Here is a 7,945-nt window from a genome sequence, read left to right as displayed (position 1 = left end):
TAAGGAACCAAGTGTGGGAATAAGGTATCCAAAATATACACAGGTATCATGGTTCGACACAAAACTCTCCTTACAAATAGATCATATTTTCTGCCATAACATCATTGGCCAAAAGATGTAACCAACACAAAGGAGGAGAACTAAAGCTAAGCCAAATGTTGTAGTGTCACAAGAATATTTTCAACGCAGGCACACACAAAGAAGTCGAAAAATACATTCACACACAACGTTTATTTATAGAAACGAAAACAAACACAAGACCAAATAGAAAAGAAATAAGAAAATAAACTATGTACATAGGGCAGGGAACAACCCTAGATCATCATTGAAAATATTGTTTTAAGTCTTGGGCATTAATAGGAAGAGAGTCAATATTCATGTCTAGTGATTGAAGGCGATATGTGTGTTGTCCAAGATTTTTGTGGACAATGAACGGTCCAATCCATAGGGATTGAAACTCAGTGTGCTTTCCTTTGTCCTTATGGGCTTTGTCCACTTTAAGACTAGTCCACCTACATTGAATTCATTCTTCCTTGCCGACTTCTTATCGAACCACCTCTTGAAACGACTTTGTTGAAGATAAAAAATTTCTTTTGATTTTTGTCTTTCTTCCTACAACTTGCAGAGAGTGTCTATCTGACTTTGAACGATTAAGAATGACTTACCCTGGGATTCTTGTGAAAGTTGAACGGAAGAAAAATAGATATTTGAGGGTAGGATGGCTTATTTTCCATACACTAGGAAGTCACAAGACATATTCAGAGAAGGTTTTGTCGTGACTCAGTTAGCCCATAAGGAATTCACCAAAGTGGAGTGCTAGTTCCTCTATTAAGAGAAAACGATCTTCTTGATAATGCAAATAAGGTTCTTGTTAGTGGAATCAACAAGAAAATTTCCTCGTGGATAATAATTAGTAGAATTTTTCAATACAATTCCATTTTCCAATGAAAAATCATATAATCTTAGTGATGAAAAGTACGCTACATTGTCAAAAACAAGTGAAGTTGGAACACCAAACCTGGAAATGATATTCTACTTAAGGAAATTAATGACTTCTTGATCATTCACCTGCTTTAGTGGAACTGTTTCTATCCACCGCATGAAGTAATTTGTGGTAGTGAGGATATAGTGGTGTTGCTTTGATGAGTGTGGAAAAATCTCACCAATCACATCTAGGCCCCATTGTTGAAATGGTTCTTCCTCAGTCGACACATTTTCGATAGAGCGGACACTTGCGAGCATATGTGTGAGCATCTTTGAATAATGTGGGCCAATAAAAATAGACCCACATAAATTTATGCATTGTTGTGTGACATGAACAATTTCCCTCGGCTGGTCCATCATGGAGATCACACAACACTTTCTCTGAATCATGTGCTTCTAGGCATCTGAGAAATACTCCATTATGTGCTTTCTGAAAAGCACCCCATGCACCAACTAGAAAGATAATGCTTTTAATCTGACTACCCTCTTCTACCATGCGGATAATGAGAGGTCAAGTTTCCATTCTTGAGATACTAGTGCACATCTACACGCCAAGAGTTAGAAATAGAAGCGGGGGAGTCTTGCTCAGAATTATACATTTCTATCTCTTGCTCCCAACTAGATGGATCATCTTCTTTTGTATCCACTGCTTCTGCTACTAGCTAGTGTATACCATGGCCCTTGATGGTGTGAATTGTTTTTAATTCCAACTCATACTCTTGTACACCAATCATCCAGTTTGATCTTCTCTCGCCCAACTCTTATTGGACAAATAACGATCCGACTGTCGAGTTTAGAATAAAGATAATACAATGATTCTTCAAGATATAGGGTCGGAAGTGATTTAATTCCTTATAGACTGAATATGCATGTTTATCAATGGCATGATAATTAAGATCAGGGCCTTGTATGCCGACACTCATAAAAGATATTGGCCGCTCATTGTTTTCATCATATTTTTGTGTAAGTACGACGACAAGAGAAGTGTCAGAAGCAAAGTTGTAGAGCAAAAAATATTTGTTGAAATGTGGGTTGTACAAGGCTAGTGCTTCTGCAATAACTTGCTTGATATGGGAGAACATGTCCTTTTACCTTTCATCCCACTTATATATTGCATCCTTCCTCATCATATCTTGCATAGATTTGATAATTTGAGCGTAATCAAAGATGAATTTGCAGAGAAAGTTGATCTTACTCAAGAAGGACTACATAGATTTCTTATTCACTAGGAAGGGAATCTGCGTAATAGATATTATCCTTTTCGGGTCTACCTTAATCCCACTTTTTGTGATAATGTGGCCCAAGAGGTTTCCCTCAGACACTACAAAAATACTCTTCTTGGGATTAAGCGATATCTCGTATTTCTGACATTGCTAAAAAATTTGATTCAAATTGTGTAAGTGGTCGGATATTTTCTTGGTAAACATTGTGACATCGTCAAGATACACCACTATGCTCTCTCCGATCAATCCACAAAATGTGATGTCCATTACACATTGAAATTCTACACCGACATTGACTAGCCCAAATGACATTCTTATGAATGCAAACATGCCCTATTTCATTCGGAAAGTAGTTTTTAATATGTCAGGATCTGAGATCAAAACATGGTTGTAGCCTGAATAACCATCAAGAAAAGAACAAATATCTGACCTCGATACTGTTTGAAGTATATGTTCCATAGATGACACAATGTAGTTGCCTTTGTCTGAGCCACGATTCAAGTTTTGAAAATCAACACACAAGAAAATTTCCCCATAATTCTTTCTTACTAGGAATAGATTAGATACCCAGGTTGAATGTCACACCTTATAAATGATCCAAGCATCCAACATCTTTCTCAACTCTTTTGAATCAGAGGCTCAAGCGTCGGAAGTACCTTTCACAACTTTTTCTATAAAGGCTTGGCCCCTTCCTTGATCGGGATAACATGCTGGATTATTCTTATGTCGTAAGTTTTGAGCTCATCATATGTCCATGCAAAAAAATCTCAGTACTTCTTGAATAAGCGGATGAAAGTTTGCCACTCTTGTGGTGTGCAGCAAGTACCAAGATTGACAAACTTCAAATCTTTCTCTGTTCCAAGATTTATATGTTCATGCGACAACATTAAACTATGGGATTTTGCGTTGATCATCCCTTTAAAGTGATTATGCAAGTCATACATATTTTCCAATGATACCACGCCTTTCGGCATGGGGTTCTCTTTGTTTTTGTAAGCTTCTGTTGAAACCCCGAAAATCGGGTCGACAACAAGGGGGATACCCATCCGGTCCGGACCTTGGTTGGCAGCTCCTTATCCATTTGGTATAGCGGGTCCGACTGGGGATAATGGGACCAGTTTCCCAATCTAAGGGTGTGTGTGTTTGCAGAGTTGGATGATGCTGATCTAAGAGTTCTAATCTAAGCTACTTTAATCTAATTCTATGCTATTGTAATCTAGTGAAAACAACACATCTAATCTATGCTAACCCGGGATGTATTTCTTCTATTATGCGACCTAAAGAGATTTCAAATAATAACTGGTAATAAAGATCATTCAGCTATCATAAGAATGGAAATGAATTGAGATGAACAACTTTGCATAAAAAGTTAGGCAAAACAGTTGTGAATGGCATATCGCATAATAAGTTATTCATATATCAAACATAAATAAATGACTCCACTATACAAAAGTGCCAAATGGTAACTCAAACATTCATGCAATAACATATAAACAACTAAAAACTGTATATCACTTTAAGAATATAAGCAGAAATGGTAAAGAGATAAAAGTACCATTTATGTCTGGTCCTACTCATAAGCTTCAAGCAACAATGATTTATCTCTCCTTGTTCTAATATCTACCAAGAGTACAGAAGTGCAACATCAGTAGCAGATATCATATGCAAACATTAATAAACCTTGATCCATTCATTCATCAAAACCTTCTCTCAGGGTGCAAAAGTGCATGTTCTGAGGACAAGTTTTTGACAAACTTCTGGACCCTTCTCTAAATGCATGAGAAGGGTTTAAATACTACTTCCTAATTCTAATAATAGTTTATTTACAAAATTTAGGATGTGGTTTTCAAATGACCGTCCTTTTTCTAATCTAATTTTTTAAGTAAAAACAACATTCTAAATTAAGCTACTTCTGAATCTGATCTTTAAAGCTGCATGCATTCATCATTGGTTTAAGGAGAGTTGGCTGGCTGACTTCTGCTTTGAGCTGGGCTGAGAAAATGGAATCTATGAGAGCTGGCACCAGTTTTTCGGCCGCATTAATGATACATTTCACAGTCATCCACTGACTGTGCAGCTTCACCAAGTATGCCCAATAACACTCCCAATTTAACCTGTTTAGTGCTTGGACCGCTTTTCTCTTTTCTGACGCCTTCTGCTTCCATTCTGCTTGTTTTGCCTCCCTGATTTGATCGTCCCACTCATTGAAGAGCAACGCTGAGCCCACTTCTTGTGCTACCTGTGCATTTCTCACAAGTGTTTTTGGGGCTTGTCCTTCAAGATTGATCAGTTCGTTGAAGGTTTCCCATTCCTTATCTAATTATGTTGTGATGGGTGGTGCTTCAATGACGAGAGGGGGGACATCTCTTGGCGGGGAGGCGATAACCTACTGTCGTGTAAATTCCATTGACTGAGTGGTGTCTTTAGCTGACTCTTTGCTCCTATCTTGGTTGTTTTCAGATCTTTTAGAATGCTCAGGCATTTCTTGTCTAGTCTTAGATTTAGATCCGGAAGTGCTTGAATTCCCACTGAGGCTAACGCTTGGAGTAGGTTCTCTGGTAGGTATTTGCAGCTTTTCTAGAGGAACACTGGCTAGTCTTCTTTCCCTGTATACCATGAATCTTTGGAGGTCATCTGGAGACAATCGCGATTGAGCTTCCCGCAAAATTTCCTGAAGTGAGCTTTTACTCTGAAATATATCATCAAATAAATCCTTTTTTCCAACGAACACTTTTATCTTGACTGTCGTTGTGAAATCCTGGGCAACCTCATTTGGGTCAAATGGCCTTGCCGGGAATTTAAATAATTGTAGACACGTCATATTCTCTACTTCGGTGAACGCGTGACCTACATCGAACAATGAAAAGGCCCCACAAGCTACAGGAAACTGTGGCCATATGGCCTTCTTTTTGTCTTTTAGGTCTTTAGTTAGGCCGCCTTGTGAACAGGTTTGATATGCAATTTCTCGAGCCAGAAGTTTGTCAGGAATATAGAAAGGCAGGACATGAGGGGGGACGGTGCTTCCAAATACTCTAATATAGGTGAACCATTCTTCTCCAAACCATCTTGTGATGGGGATGATATCTATCTGTGCCTCAGGTGAGCACCTCGAGGGTTCTTTATCATACATCATTCTGTACATGGGTAAGATAAGCCCGTGACAAATCTGGTAGAAATGTGGAATGAACTGAGAATCCCATAATATCTTATGATAAACATGGATGGCTAATGGGTCCTGAGTTGTCCATTTCCAACCCATAGCGGGAAATTTAGACACATAACAAATAGAATCCATAACATATGCGGATAGGTAAAAAGGAGGATAGATCCTTTGAGACATGGATCTTTTAGACCGGTAATTGATAATAGCCGTGAATAGGTTATCAGAAAAGATCTTGGCCCAATCTATAATAACGACATTTGTGGCAGCATCGATCAATGGTAACCATTCAAACGAAAACTTATTGATATCTGGCATCCCAAATAATCTACAAAGCATGGCCGCAGCAAAACAATACGGAGAGGTGAGGGAACCATTGCTGTACATACCATTTTTATCTTTCTTGAGTGGTTCATCTTTTCTGGACCAATCTTTGGTGGTCTCTGATAGGTTTGGGTTCTCCGCCACAATTTTTTTTAATGAATTGTGCATTGTAAGTCGCCTGCGGTTCAGGAAGATGATACATGAGCTTTAAATCTTGTGCAGCGAATGACCCGATGAGCCCATGTCCTTGAATCTTGAACTGTCTGTCGTTCATTTCTGCATTGTCAAGTATCCACTTGATCATATCCGTATATGGGAGAATTTTGGGCCTTGCTGCTATCCGATGAAGGAATGAGCACGCTAGTTCTTCTAAGGATGCTTCGGAAGAGCCCTGTGAGTCTGCGACAGCAGTAACCTTCATTATTCTGGGGTTTTCTTCTTCAAGTAGTCTGTACATGCTTTCCCACGTCGATATCCCTGCATCTCTGCTACAAGCTGTGTCTGTATATAAAGGTGACATTTCCTTCACCTTAGAGCCCTAAGCCTTATTTTTCTTTCCCATTTCTTCCCGCGTATGGCTTAGTATCATCCTTCGTTCTTCGTTCCTGCAGCTCACAAGCGAAATGGAAATGACTGATCAAGAAAGGTGATGGGAGAGTCTTAAGTGCAGCAGATATATCAAATATGCCACCTTACGTGAAGTAATTCTTTGCAAAAGCACGCGTCTACATTTAATAGATGACAGCTCATTCCTTTATTATCATTAAAATCGCATGATCTTGAGTCAGATTATGGTAAGTGGCTTTTCTTGAATAGTGTGCCCGAAAGATTCGTGATGGAGTGATTTTGCGATTTGGTTCGCAATCGTCGCAAATCCCGACATCGCATTATTGCACTATCGCGCTCTCGCACTGACTCACAAATATAACATTGCAGAGTTGATTTGGCTTAATATCGCAACCATTGCTTTATCACGATATCGCAACATCACAGATCGTAGAAGTTTTATGCTTGCCACATTTTGTTAGCCCATTCCCTGCGATATGCGATCTTGCGATCGAGGTTATTGTAAATCAGAAAATCTTGAAGTCTTTCTCATTAGCATTACCTTATTGCGATGCGATATATTGCTTAGTACGAGAATCTTGCACATACCGGGATTATACCCAAATGGAGGTGCTTATCTATTATTTTATGATGCAGCTTTTTAAAGAATTTTTCTCTCATCATAAACTTAGGTTTTAAAGTATTCAAAAGATCTTCCTAAGCTTACGATGGTAACCTTATTTTGAAGAAAGGAAACTCTTGCTTTTCCTAAATTTTAACTAAGGGTCCCCATTCATTTAGTATTTTGGACAACACTTAAATGAAAAAAGCGGGGTGGGGTTGTTGTTGGTCACAACAATTGGTGATTCACTTGGGAGAACCAGTTATCTCTGATTTTCTATTGAACTTTTCAAATTTCCAAAACAATTTTTTTTTAGAAAATTAAACTTTATTATAAAAAGATAAAGCGCATTATACTCCAAACTGTCAATGAAATTTTGTTCCAACATCTTTCTATTTTAATTATTTGCTTCCTCAGCTTGTCCTTGCATTTACATCAGCCATCACTTGGTCTTGTAAAGATAAAATAAGGTCTTCCCTGTGTACCAGTTTTTTAAATATGCTCATTTGTCATAGGTAGAGCCTCTGCTGCGAGCAGGCGTTCATAGCCTCGACAGGGTTACCTATTACCCAGTAATGATCCTTTATCCTGCTTAAGGTGATCTACAACTTTCAAAGAAAAACCCATATTGACACTTTTTCCCTTTTTTATTCTTAAAGAACAATGCCTTGGTTTGGTAGCCAAATTATGACACAGTCATTCACTTGATTTACACTTTTGCTGAACAAGTTGGCTCGTGATGAGACCCCTTCTCTTTTTATCTCAACAATCTTAAGTCGTTGCCCTGTTTTGGTGGACAGTAATGGCAAAGGCAGCAAGTTATAATATCTGTTATTATGATAAGCCGGCTCGTGATGAGACCTCTTATTCTTCAAGATATAGTGTATCCTTGGGTCGTTTCTCTAAATGCTGCGATTTTCTTTAGCAGGGAGGAAGTCATTTTTTTCCTTAAGAAAGCTCTGGACGACAATAATAGAGTTTTTGGAAATGGCTGTTCTATAGGGAATCCTCATTTTATTATTGATACCTTTCATTGTACTGATATAAAACAATTTCTTCACTAAGATTGATTTCATCAATTTTCTT

The sequence above is a fragment of the Pinus tabuliformis genome, chromosome 8, assembly GCF_031772625.1.
Source record: "Pinus tabuliformis cultivar Carrire ecotype Pingquan chromosome 8, CPIR1, whole genome shotgun sequence".
NCBI lineage: Eukaryota > Viridiplantae > Streptophyta > Pinopsida > Pinales > Pinaceae > Pinus > Pinus tabuliformis.
The sequence above is the reverse complement of the archived record's forward strand: the minus strand, read 5'-3'. Positions refer to the sequence as shown.